The following is a 17,781-nucleotide window of genomic DNA, read 5'->3' as shown; positions in this document are numbered from 1 at the left end:
CTTCTTTTTTCTCTCTGACTTCTCTACTTTCCTAATAGTTCTTTCTGAGGTCATCTCCCAAAAATCTCTTTCATTCTAATTTTAGTCTTGGCATCTGCTTTAGAGAAACTAAGCAAATGTCAGTAAAAAATAACCAGACAAATGTCAGTAAAAAATTAAGTCATTCAATGTTGAGTCAATACATATTTATCAAGCAGCTGTTAAAACTTCTGGGAATAGAACAAAAACAAGATATGAAAGTCTCTATACATTTTTGGAGTTTATATTCTAGTAGAGGCATAAGTAATAAACAGGTATATAACTTTATGAAATAATCAAGAAAAAATCAAATAGCACATGCTTGTGCTTTCCAGAGAATTTAAAGTAAGTGAATGTGATTGTAATGTAAATAATATTGGGTGGCTATTTTAGGTGCGGTGGTTAGAGAAGAGCTCTCCAGGGAGGTGGCATTTAAGCTGAGATCAAACAACATGAGGGTGTTAGCATTGTGAGATTTAAAAGGAAAACTCTTCTAGGCAAATTAAAAAGCTAGGTTAAAGGCTTTAAAGTAAAAATTATATTGACTTCATCAAGGACCAGAAATGTACTGCTAATGGGACTAGATTATAGTGGTAAAGGAGTATTGGAAAGAGATGCAGATGGAGGAGTAAGTAACAGCCAGGTAATGTAATGTTATGTGTTTTAAATGTGCTGGGAAAGTTTCAGAAGGTTTAAATAATAAATGAGACTTTTAAAAAATTTTGTTCTGAAAAAAAATCAGTTTGGCTCTGCAGAAGCAATGGATTTTAGGGGTTAAGAGTATACAAAGGGAGACCAAATAGCAGGCTATTATAAAGAATGAGGGGAGAGATTTTGGGAGCTTGAATTAAGCATGCAGTGGTGAAGATAAATGGACAATGGAATAAGGGAAGGCCAGAGAATCAAATGTAATGACCCAAAAGAGGATATACAATTAATTGGGTAAAATGGAAAGGAATAATCCATTGGTGATACTACTAAAGACTAGAACAGGTTTACAAGCGGTGTGAGAGTAAAATATAAGTAGCTTGTCAGAGAGAGTTTGGTCAAAATTGAAGAACAAAACTATCAAAATAGTAAAAAGACTTTTAGTTATGAAGTGAAATGTATTAGCAGAAGTAACATGTAATCCTCTAATTAGTAATATATCAGAATATAAATAATTATTAAGTTGGGAATAATTTATTAGTATAATAGACAGAAATAGTCATGACGATTAGTTTTTGATTTTGTTAAACTCGCTTATAAACTAAAGCATAGTTCGTTTTTTTAAAATCCATGCTGTGAATCTAATATACTCATAGCACTAATTAAACACAATTTTTGACATTTTCAAAGCTTAATAAATGTAACTTTTTTATGCACTACACTGTGTTTTTAACACTAGTTTTATATATAAAAGTTCAATAGTAGCACTGAAGATCATAAAATATAAAACTTTCTTAGGAAAAATAGTTTATCTACAGATATAAGCATATATTATCCTGACAAGTACCACTGACAATATATCGCTAGGGATATGTACATACATAGTAAAACTATGAATCCAAGCACGGGAATGATACAGTATTCAAGTTTAGGATAGTGGTTACCCCTGAAGGGAGCAGATAGGAAGTTGATGGAGGAACATACCCAAAGCTTCAACAATATTGGTATCACCATCTTTCTTAAATTTCCCAGTAGCTACAAGGACATTACTTTTATTTTCATGCTATATAATTTACATGTCATATACATATATATTTGTATAAAATTCTTCAAAATTTAAAAATACAAAGACTTCAGCATTGATATGTAGAAAATTTGAATGTCATAAATTTCTTACTTATGACAAGAAAAGGGAAACCAAATATCAATGACTTTTCTTGAACCTATCACAAAATTGAGGTCATAGGACAGACCACCATTTCCCAAAATGGAAAAACAGACCAGAGAGTCACAGCCAAGAGTCTGCTTACCTGGAACAGAAGCCACTGGAACTATAAACTGGTGGGAACTGTTAAAATAATAACTTAGACCAATATTGTAAGTGTAACATTGACCAAGGGAGAATGGGAAACTCCTGACGGCTACAGTATTAATCCCCTGCTCACCCCCCTGCATCCTTCATCAGTTTTATGCCCCCAAGTTCTTATGATAAAGAGCCAAGAAAGATCCTTTCATGGCTCTGGCTATGGACAGAGAGATTAAACATTGTGAAATACTCTTCTCTATCATTTCTATCTTACTATAGGGTAGAGTGCTGTAGGGAAGACAGGATGTGACAGGGATGTCTAACTCCTTGCGACGGTTGTAGCCAAGGGACACAGCCCCACTAAAAATTATATTTAATTATAAAATTATAGAACACTAAAGGGAATTCTCCTGCAATGTTGGTGGGAATGTAAGTTGGTACAGCCACTATGGAAAACAGTTTGGAGGTTCCTTCAAAAACTACAAATAGAACTACCATATGATCCAGTAATCCCACTACTGGGCATATACCCAAAGAAAACCATAATCCCAAAAGAAACATGTACCATAATGTTTATTGCAGCACTATTTACAATAGCCAGGACATGGAAGCAACCGAAATGCCCATCAACAAATGAATGGATAAAGAAGATGTGGCATATATACACAATGGAATATTACTCAGCTATAAAAAGGGATGAGATGGAGCTCTATGTAATGAGGTGGATAGACCTAGAGTCTGTCATACAGAGTGAAGTAAGTCAGAAAGAGAAAGACAAATATTGTATGCTAACTCATATATACGGAATCTAAAAATGGTACTGATAAACTCAGTGACAAGACAAGAACAAGGACGCAGATGCAGAGAATGGACTGGAGAAGTCGAGGTTTGGGGGGGGGCGGGGGGTGAAGGGAAAGCAGAGACGAAGCGAGAGAGTAGCACAGACATATATATACTACCAACTGTAAAATAGATAGCCAGTGGAAAGCTGTTGTATAACAAAGGGAGTTCAACTCGAGGATGGAAGATGCCTTAGAGGACTGGGACGGGGAGGGTGGGGGGGACTCAAGGGAGAGTTGGGGGGGGGAGTCGAGGGAGGGAGGGAATACGGGGATATGTGTATAAAAACATATGATTGAACTTGGTGTACCCCCCCAAAAATAATAAATAAATAAATAAATAAATAAAAATTATAGAACACTACTCTTCACCAACACCTACATATCCAGAATCATGCCAGTGGATTAAAACTTATAAGACTGTAAAACACTCTCTCTAAGGAGCAGTTGTTAAGGAAATTCAAAACAGTAAGAGAGAGAAAAATAAAGAAAACAGAGAAAGGTAAAGCCTCTAGCACTTACAGTTATAGCAAACATTAAACACAGCCCAAGTCTTAGCCAGTTTAATATAAAATCTCACACTAAATGTCTAGTTATTTCAGTTCCAATTACCCATCATGTCTCGCTTTCAATGAAAAACTACAAGACATGCTAAAAGGCAAGAAAAAACACAGTCTGGAGGGACAATTCAAGTATCTGAACCAGATTTACATATGAAACACATTTTGGAATTTTTAGAGAGGGAATTTAAAATAAGTATGATTAATAGGTTAAGAGATCAAATGAAAAGAGAACAACATGTAGGAACAGAAGGGTAATATAAAAAGAGTGATGGGACCTCTAAGAAGGAATTGAAAGGAAATTCTAGAAATTTGAAATACTGTAAGACATTAAAAAATGCCTTTGATGAGTTTATTAGCAGACTAGTATGATTGAGGAAAGAATCAGTAGGCTTCAAGACAGGTGAATAGAAATTTCTAAACTACAATACTGCAGTACTAAAATACAAAGAGAAAAAGAATAAAACACACACACATAGAAAATCCAACTGCTGTGGGGCAATTTTTCAAGATTGAAACATACATGTAATTTGATTAACAAAAGGTAAATAAAGCCAACAGAAGAAGCATTTGAGGTAAAATGACCAAGAATTTTGAGAAATTAATGGTAGACACCAAACTACAGATTCAGAAGGCTTAGAGAACACCAAGCAGTATAAATACCAAACAACAAAACAAAATAAAACAAAAAACTGCATCATATTCAAACTGCAGGAAACTAGAACAAAGAGAAACTCTTAAAAGAAAAAAAAAAAAGAACAAAAAAACTTACCTACAAAGGAACAAAGAGATAAAAGAAAACAAAGTAGACTTCTCATAGAAACTATGCAAACAGAAAGAGTGGAGTGAAATATTAAATTACTTACAGAAAAAACCCAACAACCTAGAATTATATATTTAGTGAAATTATACTTCAAAAGTTAAGGAAAAGTACACCTTCAGCTCAATCTGTAAATCAATCAGTGTGATACTCCACATTAACAAAAGGAAGAATAAAAATCATATGATCATCTCAATAGATGCAGAAAAATCTTTTGACAAAATTCAATATCTATTTGTGATAAAACCTCTCAAAAAAGTGGCTATCGATGAAATATTCCTCAACATAATAAAGGCTATAAGACACTGATGAAAGAAAGCAAAGATGACACAAACAGATGGAGAGATATACCATGTTCTTGGATTGGAAGAAGCAACATTGTGAAAATGACTATACTACACAAAGCAATCTACAGATACAATGCAATCCCTATCAAATTACTGATGGCAGTTTTTACAGAACTAAAACAAAAAATCCTAAAACTTGTGTGGGGACACAAAAGACCCCAAATAGCCAAAGCAATCTTGAGGGAAAAAATGGGGCTGGAGGAATCAGACTCCCTGACTTCAGACCATACTACAAAGCTGCAGTAATCAAGACAATATGGTACTGGCACAAAAACAGAAATATAGATCAATGGAACAGGATAGAAAGCCCAGAGATAAACCCATGCACCTATGGTCAACTAATCTATGACAAAGGAGGCAAGAATATACAATGGAGCAAAGACAGCCTCTTCAATAAGTGGTGCTGGAAAAACTGAACAACTACATATAAAAGAAATTAGAACATTCCCTAACACCATACACAAAAATAAACTCAAAATGGATTAAAGACCTAAATGTAAGGCCAGACACTATAAACCTCTAAGAGGAAAGTGCAGGAAGAACACACTTTGACATAAATCACAGAAAGCTGTTTTTTGACCCACTTCCTAGAGTAATGCAAATAAAAACAAAAATAAACAAGTGGGACCTAATGAAACTTAAAAGCTTTTACACAGCAAAGGAAACTATAAACAAGATGAAAAGACAACCCTCAGAATGGGAGAAAATATTTGCAAACAAATCAAAGACAAAAGATTAATCTCCAAAATATATAAACAGTTCGTGCAGTTCATGAATTACTGATAAGAAAAAAACTATCAAGTTGTATACTTTAAATATATGCAGTTTATTGTATGTAAATTATATCTCAATAAAAGTTCTTAAAAAAAATAACAAAGGCTATAAATGACAAGTCCACAGCTAACATGTTACTCAACAGTGAAAATCTGAAAGATTTTACACTAAGATCAAGAACAAGGCAAGGATGCCCAATCTAGCCACTTTTATTCAACATAGTACTGGAAGTCCTACTTAAATCAGTTAGGCAAGAATCAAAAATAAAAGCCCTCCAAATTGGAAATAAGTAAAACAATCTCTGTTTGCAGATAATATAATATGTAGAACATCTGACGATTCCACCAAAAAACTATTGGAATTAAGAAGCAAATTCAATAAAATTGCAGGATACAAAAATCTGTTGCATTTCTATACACTAATCACAAACTATCAGAAAGAGGAATTAAGGGAAAAATTCCATTTACAGTTGCATCAAAATAATAACATATCTAGGAATAAATCTAACCAAGGAGGTAATAGACCTGTACTCTGAAAACTATAAGACATTGATGAAAGAAAGTAAAGATGAAACAAACAAATGGAAAGATATACTGTGCTCACCGATGGGAAGAATTAATATTGTTAAAACGGCATACTACCAAAGGCAATCTATAGATTCAGTGTAATCTTATCAATATACCAATGGCGTCTTTTACAGATATAGAACAAATAATTCTAAAATTTTCATGGAAACAGAAAAGATCCCGAACAGCCAAAACAATCTTCAAAAATAAGAAGAAGGCTGGAGGTATCATGCTTCGATTTCAGACTAAAGTATGTAGCTACAGTAATCAAAGAAACATGGTACTGGCACAGAAATAGACACAAAGATCAATGGAACAGAACAGAGAGCCCAGAAATAAACCCACATTTATATGAGCAATAAATCTATGACAAAAGAGACAAAAATATACAATGGGGAAAAGACAGCCTCTTCAATAAATGGTGTTGTGAAAACTAGAGAGGTACATGCAAAAGAATGAAACTGAATGTAAGATCTGAAACCATAAAACTCCTGGAAGAAAACAGATGATAAGCTTCTTGACATCAGTCTTGGTGATGATTTTTTGGATTTGACACCAAAAGCAAAGGCAAGAGAAGCAAAATTAAACAAGTGAGACTACATCAAACTAATAGACTTCTGCACAGCAAAGGACACCATCATCAAAATGAAAGGACAACTTACTGAATGGGAGAAGATATTTGCAAATCGTATGTCAGATAATGGTAGTTAATATCCAAAAATCTATAAACAATTCATACAACTCAACAATAACAACAACAAAACCAAGCAACCTGATTTAAAAATGAGCAGAGGATCTAACTAGACATTTTCCAAAGAACCTATATAGATGACCAACAGGCACATGAAAAGATGCTCAACATTACCAATCATCAGGGAAATGTAAATCAAAACCACAATGAGATATCACCTCACAATGTTAGAATGTCTATTATCAAAAGACATGAAATAATAAGTGTTGGTGAGATTGTGAAGAAAAGGTAACCCTTTGGGTTTGGAAAACAATATAGAGGTTCCTCAAAAAATTAAAAATAGAACTGTCATGTATATGATCCAGCAGTTCTCCTTCTGGGTATTTATCTGAAAGAAATGAAATCACTTGAGAAGATATTCATACTCCCATGTTCATTGCAGCATTATTTACAATAGCCAAGACATGGAGACCATCTCGTACATGTCCACCAGTGGTTAAATTGATGAAGATGTGGTAAACACACACACACACACACACACACACACACACACACAATGGAATATTATTCAGACGTAAAAAAGAAAGAAATCCTGCCTTTTTTGACAACATAGACGGATCTTGAAGGCATTATTCTAAATGAAATAAGTCACAGAAAGACAGATACTGTGTGATCTCACTTATATGTGGAATCTTAAAAAAAAAATCACATAGATACAGACAACAGTTTGATGGTTGCTAGAGGCTGGAGATGGGGAGGATGGGCAAAATGAGTGAAGAGGGTCAAATGGTATAAACTTCCAGTATAATATAAATAAGTCATGGGGACTTAATGTTCGGCATGGTGGCTATAGTTAATAATACTTTGTAATATATTTGAAAGTTGCTATGAGAGTAGACCTTAAAAGTTCTCATCAGTAGAAAAAAATGGTAACTATGTGTGATGATAGATATTAACTAGATGTATCATGGTGATTATTTTGCAACATATGCACATATTGAATTATTATGTTGTGTACCTGAGACTAATATATGTCAATTATCTTATTAGAAAATATAGAAGTGATAGTATTTTAATAAATTAATATATCTAATATATTAACAATATTATAATAAAATAATATATCTCAGAAAATAGCATTAGTGTTATAATATTAATATAATATTTATTATAATAAATTATAGTAAAGCAATATATCTACTGAAATACTAATAGTATTATGATAAAACAATGTATCTACAGAAAAATAGTTCAAAAACTATTTGATTGTTAACTATTTTTATTAGTATTATAATAGTATTAATAGTATGATTAATATAATTAGTTTTGATTAATAGTATAATAAAACAATATATCTGCAGAATATTAATAGTATTATAATAAAATATTAATAGTATTATAATGAAAGAGTATACAGAAAAATAGTTCAAAATCTTTATGTACTGATTAATTTTCAAAATATTTTAGTTCTGATTCTTATGTACTAAGAGAAAATGAAATATCCTTCATATTAAAAGCTCATATATTTGATAGCAAGAGTGCATTATTTTAGGCATCATAGATATAGTGACCAAGGCTTTGAGTTTTTCCGAGTCCCCTTAAAACTGTTGAGATATTCTCAAATTGATTATTGTTTTAAATTTATTTACTTATATTTGGTAAATAATTAAATAATATTTTTATATGCCCAGCACATTTTATGTGCCTGTTCTAGAAAATTTATAAACCTTACTATTTATAATAAGCCTATGATTTAGTCATTGTTGTTATTCTTACCTTAGTAATGAGGAAATTGAGACACAGAGAGTTTGAGTAATTTTTCCCAAAGTCAGAGAGCAAGGATATGATGTAGCTGGGATTTGAATCCTGTCTCCAGCACTTGTCTCTTAATAATATATTAATTTGTTAAAGGAAACAGCAAAATGAAAACTGATAAGTGATAATTTTCTTATCAAATAACATCATTAGATCTTTATACAATAAAATTTCATTACATGTGAGGAAATATGCTGATTAAAATTTTCCCTTTGTAAGCATTCCCACAGCTGAAAAGTCATATAATGTTAAATTAGATCATCATGGTCAAATAATTTCAAAGACAATATCATGAAAAACTTTCAAAATTTACAAGAGAAATGTTAATATGTTTGTTATGAGTTGGAATAAAGAATCTCTAGAATAGGTAGCCTAGGGCAATGAATGTATTAAAGGACTATGAGAATTAAATAAAATGAATTTTAGTAGATCTGGCATCAGCTGTTTAACAAAGCACTTAAAGTATTAAAACATTGCACCTTTTGTTTGAACTTTCCATTATTTCTATGACTATTTATATGTCTTGGTTTAATATTATAATGGAATTTAGATAAAACAATAAGAGAATAAAGTAATATTAACATATTCAATATGAATGATTTGCATTCTTTGGAAACACTATTAAGCAGGAAAACCAGAAGCATTTATAATAAAATGTATTTTTTTAAAGTTAAAATGTGAGACTTATAAAAGGATAATACTTTTACATATTTTAAGGTGGTAAAATAATAGATTAGGATTTACAGAATAATAAAAACCAAAATTAAATGATATAAAATGCCAGTTACAAAAGTTTAAATCCATATTAGAGTGTCAAGTCTTTGAAATAAGATGTAAAGCAGTGGTCAAACCATTATAGAAAACAAGACAAAATAATCATTTTACACAAGATATTGCTTCACAAACACACACATAATAAAGAAAATCAACTAGAAATTTATTAGAATTCAACATCTCTGTTGTTAGTGTTTTTAGAATATGTAAATTAAAAAGTATTTCAAAGTGTCAGTAGATTTTCTACACACCAGTTACATGATTTAAAATAAAGTGAAGACAAATAAGAAGGCTTGTTTACGTATATATAATACACATAAAACGTTAAAATGTTATACATTTACATGTAAAGAAAAATCTACAGTTTTATCAACAACCAAAAAAGGCCTGAATAAATAGAAAGTATTTGAAATATACTCTTAATTTCATTCCAGAAATTATTTTAATACCTCTTAAGCATCTTAAATATTATTTAATAAGTAAATACAAGAATATAATGTGTTGAGCCTTCAGTTCTTTATTATTTTTAAAAGCGTCATAAAACAATGTAGTTTTTAGGTGTTAACTTGGGACATTCAGTTTTCCTACACTTCTGAAAAAGTATGAGATCAGTTTGTAGAATGTGGCTCTCAGGGAGTTATATCATCATGCAAAGGAATCGAGCAATTAATTTTTCATCATTATACATGCATTTTTAATTTTTCAGAATAACTATCTGCACAAATTGACACATTACAAATTACTAAAAAACATTTTTAAACATCTTACCTCTTTATTATTTTCCAAATTTGCAAAAAAATTCACATATAATTCTGGTTTCCATATACAAAGAAATAGTTATTAACTTGATTAAATAATGTAAATTTCTATTAGTTTTCTAAATTATGCCTGTCAATAGTTTTCCTTAAAATATCGTCCATAGGGAAGAACTGAACCATTTCTAGAAATCTGACTTCCAAAATTAAGTTACACTGTTTTGTTTTTATGGAAACTTCATAAGTATAAATACTGTTTTCTAAATAGCTGTGGGGGCATCTTGAAGAAAATAAGATAATCAGTTTTGTTGGTGAACATTCTTGTCTGTCTCCTTCCTCTACTATGGAGGTCAATAAGAATGTGCTCTGTTGGGAAGGAAAAGAGTAACAGTAGGGCTGTTACTTTTAATGCACAAGGATATCCAGAGTAATGAATTACTACAGCAGACTACCTGGTAAAGGTGCTCATGACCAGTCTTTCCTGTAAAAAAGTTAATGATCTTTCTTTTAAGAAAGATAGCAAGGAATCCTTAAGTCTGAAGTATTATTTTAGCAGAATGTACCTAGTCTTTATAGGTTGCTTATTGCCTTTAAAATAGGCATACATTTATAGGGCATGACTGGCTAGAGAATGGGAGGTGTCATAAGCATTTTCCTATCTATGTAATTAATGGAATATAAAATAGAGGAGTTACAAAACAGAAATGGCTATGTTTGTGGACAGTATTTTCACATATGCTGCTCAAAAATTTCCTTTAATCTGAAACCAAATCATGCCTTAGGCAGGAGAAAAGAGAATCTTGTAAACTGCCTCTGATGGTTTTGGGCTCTTCCAGGAAAGGATTGTTTAATCTGTATCTGATGCTTGCTTCTACCCTTTGGATCGTTGTTAAAGGTTGAAGTTGGAAGAGATCTGTCACCATAATCTGCTTTGACATTTAAACTTTTGTGGCCAAAAATCATTGGTAGCAGATGTAGGATTATCTTTCAGGCCCATGAATTATAATGGCTAAGGTACTACTTGACAAGGAAAAGGATGAATTTGGAAACGTGATGTAGATTTGATATTGTAAGTGGCTCTCTATGCATCTTTGGTATGAAGTGGTAGAAGTCCCAGAAATATTGCAGTGGGCAAGTCTTACCAATGGAATCAGGAGTAAATGATGTTAGACCCAGAAGAACTGGCCAAGAAGATAATAAGATAATGCAAAGCAAATACTACTATTATTTCATAGTTGTTATTAGTAAATATGCTGAAAGCTAGATTTCTGTAGAAGGGAACTAGGCCCATGCAATAGCCACATGGGGATAGAATATAATCACTTGCAAAGTAACTCACCTACAACTTTTAGTCACCCCAAACGTGAGCATCTGGGGCTGTGATCAGGAGACCCTGAAATCCAAAGTATAGTCTGCTAAAGAGCTGAGTCATTCTACAGAGAAACTAGCAGATGTCTGAGAAATCCTTGCTAGCATGGAGCCTAAGAATGAATGATCGGGAGGGCATAGCACTAATTTTAAACACTGCCAAATAGGGTAGTATTTGTGTAGGGTGTAGTAGTCAGGGTCCTGCAGAGAAACAAAACCAACAGGATGTTTTATATACAGAGAGAGAAAAAGATATATTTAAAGGAATGTGGTTCATGGAATTGTGGAAGCTTGGTAAGCTTAAATCTGCAGGGTAGAGCAGCAATCTAGAGACCCTGGTTGATTGAGGCCCACCTGTAGGATAGAGCGTAATCTTCTGCCTGCACATGGAAAGAGAAAGTTATAGTGTCTCTTCCTCTTCTTATAAGGACACCAGCCCTGTTGGATTAAAGCCCCACTCTTATGACCTCACTTAATCTTTGCTACTTCCTTATAGGCCCTACCACCAAATATAATCACAATGGGAGTTAGGACTTCAACTCCCAGTTGTAAGAGACACAGTTCAGTCTATAACAGTAGATATCAAGAATTAAACAAGGTAGTTCCCTTGATTGCTTCATCATACCTTGTATAGTAAAACTCTTCAAGAATTACAACACACTAAGGGTGTTTAGTATCGTATTTGGCATCTGTGTCCTTTTTCTTTTCTATGACATAGTCCACTAAGGCATAATTTGCATTTTTATGGAAAAATATTCAAGACACATTTATGGTTTTCTCATGAGTATATTTGACCTAACCACCATTCTATCATAATCTGGTATCGCAGAGTTCCAACTGAATAACCTTTAAGAGTAACAGTGTAATACATTGACGATTGCCTCCTTGGCAAGTAGGATAAAAGAAGTTAAGGACTCTAGACACCCATGTGACCATGTGACAAATAGAGGCTGCTGAACTTTATTGCAAGCACTTGTCCAGTCCCATGGAATCTTCACTGAAATTGGGCAAATGGAAAGCTCTGGCCATACTGATGTCACTGTATACCCTAGTAATAGCAATATAGTCAACCCAGGGAATCCCACCAGAGGAGGATGGGTATGGGAGAAAATGGGTAATAAATGAAAACAGGAGCTCATTGCAAACAGGAAGGGGGTAGGTTATTGTTCCGGGAAAGGATGCAGTGAAATCATTCCCAAGAGACAATCCCCAATTAAGAGATTAAGACTCTTAGCTTTGTCCCTTAGATCTGGAGCTAATTGTTGATATTGGGAGAAGCCATGAGATGTTTTGGCTTCAGTTAAGAGAAGTTGTACTTGTGCTGATTTATGGATTTCTCCTTAAAGAGTCCACCTGGATAATCTGAAGACAAGTAACACAGTACCCCCGATATCTTAACTGACCCATATGTGGCCAAAACTACCATTTGGCTCATAATTTGTAGACTGTTTTACCATTTTGTTCATCATGCAACAAAATTATTTCTCCTTTACACAGCAATAGGTAACTAATACAGCTCTAACTGGCTTCCCAGAAGGAGTCCGACCTTTGCTTCTCTTTGTTAAGGAAAAATGTGATCACTTTTTGAAGAAGGATTCCCCATCATCTCCCAGTGCCAGAGACTCCATCTGGTGACTGCCTCTCAGTACCTTACCAGGGACCCCTAAGTGATAAGCCCTGACCCGTGGTCAGCTGGTCTTCTGGGAATTCCAGGGCTGTGTGCCTCTTTGTGGTTGAGCATATGTCTGTGAACCCAGATGACAGACATGCAGAAATCACTCCTCATAAAAATATTTCAATGTTAAAAAAAAAAAATACTACTCCTGAACTGCCCAGGGTAAAGGTTCTTGAACATCAAAGCACATTATGTGGTTATAAACCAAGTTGATTCATCAAGACAGCTGCTTGGTTATTATAAGAAGCAGATTGCTGGGACCTGCCATATCTGTTAGAGCTTGATGTGTTCTGTGAGTGTGGATGGAATTTCTTTAATAGCAGTATTAGAACCTGTGGACTTTTGTGGGCAATTGTCTTATAGATGGTATGGTAGCCGTGTATCATGTATGAATCTCTTTGGAGCTGCAGAGGGACAGTGATGGGGCAGCCCTTTGGCACACACAGTGTGAGCTATATATAACCAAATGATATTTTCATGCAATATTCTCGAATGCATAAGCATACCTAAGTGTACCCATATAATCATTCATCAAAGTTAACAACAGATATTGTAGTATGACTTCCACAGACCAAACCAGGCCACATTACCTTTTCTTTTTTTTTCTCAAATTCTCGCCTATAATACTCCGTGTGATATCTAATCAAATAGAAGGGATTGTTAAAATTATCCTGGAGGGAGACATTTCAAATTCATGTGGATCAGTTCTATTTGAGAGATGAATCAGTTAATTGAGTCTTAAAGAGAAAAAGTTATACTTTTAGAATTAAATAAATGTACTCACCTCTTTTTTATTTAATAATTGTTGAGTACTAATAGTGTGCTAGATGCTGGGAATGCAGTGGTGCAAAAGCAGACATGGTATTTCAGTTAGTTTTCATGGCTATTGTAATATTTTACAACAAATCAGTGGCTTAAAACAACATGACTTTATTATGTTACAGTTCTGAAGGTCAGAAATCTGAAATAGGTCACATTGGGCTAAAGTCAATGAGTCAGCAAGGCTCTGTTCCTTTCTGGATGCTCTAGACAAGACTCTGGTGTATTTTTGTTTGTTTCTTCTTTTCCAGCTTCTAGCCACCTACTTTCCTTGGCTCACACCACTCTTCCATCTTCAAAGCCAGCAACGGCTGGTTGAGTCTTTCACATCACATCCCGCTAACACAGACACTTCTATCTCTCTCATCCACATTTAAGGACCCTTGTAATCATATTGCACATGTCCATATAATCCAGGAAAAGGTCATGAAGGGCAACTGATTAGCAACTTTAATTTCACCTGCAACTTCAACTCCCCATTGTCGTGTAAGATAATATATTTATGGATTCTGAGGATTAAAACATTTTGGGGAACCATAATTCTGCCTTTTACAGTATTATCCATAAAATTCAAAGGCACCCCAATTTTATATTCGTCTTTCTGGTTCTAATGGCTTTGTTTTATTTAATTAATAGCCACATAATTGTTTTTGTTGTTTCAAACATAGTGTATTATACAAATGAAATTAATAATCTTAATTTCACTGACAATCTATAAATTATCATTTAAATGTCTTACAAATTGTGTGTTGCCAACACTATAGTACTAAGTAACCTCCCTATAGCACCAGCAATGCAAGTCAGGATGGTATTATTTTTGTCTCTATTTTAAAAGGAGAAAATAATTTTGGCACAGAAAAGTTTTGTGAATACCCCAGCTCACAGGACTACAAGTATTAGAGCTAAAATCCATAGTTTTCTGTTTTTAAAGCCTTTGTATTCCAATCTAGCTTCAGATGTTCTATACATTTTCATAGATTGACTTTCATTAATCTTTATATGGTAGTTAGGATTAATCCATAGCTACTAAGGAAGCCCAAAGTTACCTTAAATTTTTTTCTCAAGGGTTATCTCCTCCAGATAAACTTTCTAGATCCTACCCATCCAAAACTAGTGTTTCTCTAAAACCCCATAGTTTTTGTATTTATATAAGGGTACATCTGATTGATGTTGATCATATTTTTTCTAAGCTTTAACTTAAAACTCCATGAACCATGTACATTGCTGTGCACTCACAGAATCTGATTCAATGCAGTGTTTATAAATTTTGATAATAGCTCCAAAACTTTTGCCTTTCTTATATAAATGGCATAGTCCTGCTCAACTTTGAAAATCAGTAAAGCTGAGAATTATTTTTTTTACTTACCGTATGAATTCAGGAAGTCAAGACAGACTTACTAATTCTTGTTATCCTCACCCATTTTTTCCCCCTGAACAAAGAAGTTGTCTTATTCTGTGCCTCCTACTTGAAAAAGACCAAGCACACAAACATTTATAGAAGAAAAAAAAATAGGTCTTTTCAAAGAATAATGTAGGCAATTGTGTTTTCTGTCACATGCTTCTGTCTTTTGTATTACTTATGTCTTTGGTGATTATTTGAGAAAATAGGGGAATTGGGATACCTCATTTGAACTTATCATCTTACAAGCAACCTAAAACAAAGTATTGGTAATGTAACATTTAAATAAGTTTCAACAAATAGCAATAGCTTACTATCCAAAAAGGAATACTTTTTGTCCTGAATTATTTGTGAGATTGTTAAGAAAGAGAAATATTGTAAAGATCATGTTTAGTTGTCAGTAATATTGATTTAGCAGGAATTTTGCCCTCATATTATTTCTTGTATGAAAGATTGCACACTTAGGTCTTTTCAAGTGGATTATTTTTTTTATTGGAATACAATTGCTTTACACTCTTGTACCAGTTTTTGAGGTACACCAAGGTCAATCATCTGTATTTATACACATATCCCCATATCCCCTCCCTCCCTCAACACCCCCCCCCCGCCCTCCCCATCCCAGTCCTCCAAGGCATCATCTATCATCGAGCTGAACTCCCTTTGTTATACAACAACTTCCCACTGGCTATCTATTTTACAGTTGGTACTATATATATATGTCTATGCTACTCTCTCACTTCGTCTCAGCTTCCCCTTCACCCCCTGTCCCCCCAAACCTCGAGTTCTCCAGTCCATTCTCTGCATCTGGGTCCTTATTCTTGTCTTGTCACTGAGTTCATCAGTACAATTTTTAGGTTCCGTATATATGAGTTAGCATACAATATTTGTCTTTTTCTTTCTGACTTACTTCACTCTGTATGACAGACTCTAGGTCTATCCACCTCATTACATATAGCTCCATCTCATCCCTTTTTATAGCTGAGAAATATTCCATTGTGTATATATGCCACATCTTCTTTATCCATTCATTTGTTGATGGATATTTAGGTTGCTTCCATGTCCTGGCTATTGTAAATAGTGCTGCAGTAAACATTATGGTACATGTTTCTTTTGGGATTATGGTTTTCTCTGGGTATATGCCCAGGAGTGGGATTACTGGATCATATGGTAGTTCTATTTGTAGTTTTTGAAGGAACCCCCAAATTGTTTTCCATAGTGGCTGTACTAACTTACATTGCCACCAACAGTGCAGGAGAGTTCCCTTTTCTCCACACCCTCTCCAACATTTGTTGTTTCCAGATTTTGTGATGATGGCCATTCTGATCGGTGTGAGGTGATACCTCATTGTGGCTTTGATTTGCATTTCTCTGATGATTAGTGATGTTGAACATCTTTTCATGTGTTTGTTGGCCATCTGTATGTCTTCTTTGGAGAAATGTCTATTTAGGTCTTCCGCCCATTTGTGGATTGGGTTATTTGCTTTTTTGGTATTAAGCTGTACGAGCTATTTGTATATTTTGGTGGGAATGTAAATTGATAAAGCCACTATGGAGAATGGTTTCTTAAAAAACTAAAAATGGAACAATCATATGACCCAGCAATCCCACTCCTGGGTATATGCCCTGAGAAAAACAAAATTCAAAAAGATACACGCACCCCAATGTTCATTACAGCACTGCTTACAATAGCTAGGACATGGAAGCAACCTAAATATCCATCAACAGAGGAATGGATAGAGAAGATGTGGTACATATATACAATGGAATATTATTTAGCCATAAAAAGGAACGAAATTGTGTCATTTACAGAGATGTGGATGGATCTAAAGACTGTCATACAGAGTCAGGTAAGTCAGACAGAGAAAAACAAACATTGTATATTAACATATATATGTGGAATCTAGAAAAATGATATAGATGATCTTATTTGCAAAGCAGAAATAGAGTCACAGATGTGAAGAATAAACATATAGATACCAAGGGGGTGGGGGAGTGGGATGAATTGGGAGATTGGGATTGACATATATGCACTATTGATACTATGTATAAAATAGATAACAAATGAGAACCTACTATATAGCACATGGAACTCAAATCAGTGCTCTGTGGTAACCTAAATGGGAAGGAAATCCAAAAAAGAGGGGATATAGTTAAACGTATGGCCAATTCACTTTGCTGTACAGCAGAAATGGCCACAGCACTGTAAAGCAGAAAGAAAGAAAGAGAGAAAGAGAGAGAGAGAGAAAGAAAGGAAGAAAGGAAGAAAGGAAGGAAGGAAGGAAGAAAGAGGGAGGGAAGGAAGAAAGAGGGAGGGAGAGAGGGAGAGAGAGAGAAAGAGAGGAAGGAAGGAAGGAAAGAAGGAAGGAGCCTTCCTGAGATCAGAGCACACTTCAAATACTGACTTCAAAGAGTTTCCCTGCAAAAAGTTCTGAACTTTTTGGGGTTAGAGTTTGGAGCAATTTATGCTCCCAAGATATTATCAAAAACTATAGCATAATCACCCAACAACTGATGAAAGCTAATAGTAAGAAAAGAGAAATTCAAAAGGAATGCCCTACTAAAAACACTGTCAGCCCAGAAAATGTGAATATGCCCGAGGCTCCACCCT

Source organism: Hippopotamus amphibius, chromosome 3 (assembly GCF_030028045.1).
Source record: "Hippopotamus amphibius kiboko isolate mHipAmp2 chromosome 3, mHipAmp2.hap2, whole genome shotgun sequence".
Classification (NCBI taxonomy): Eukaryota; Metazoa; Chordata; class Mammalia; order Artiodactyla; family Hippopotamidae; genus Hippopotamus; species Hippopotamus amphibius.
Note: the sequence above shows the minus strand (reverse complement) of the source record.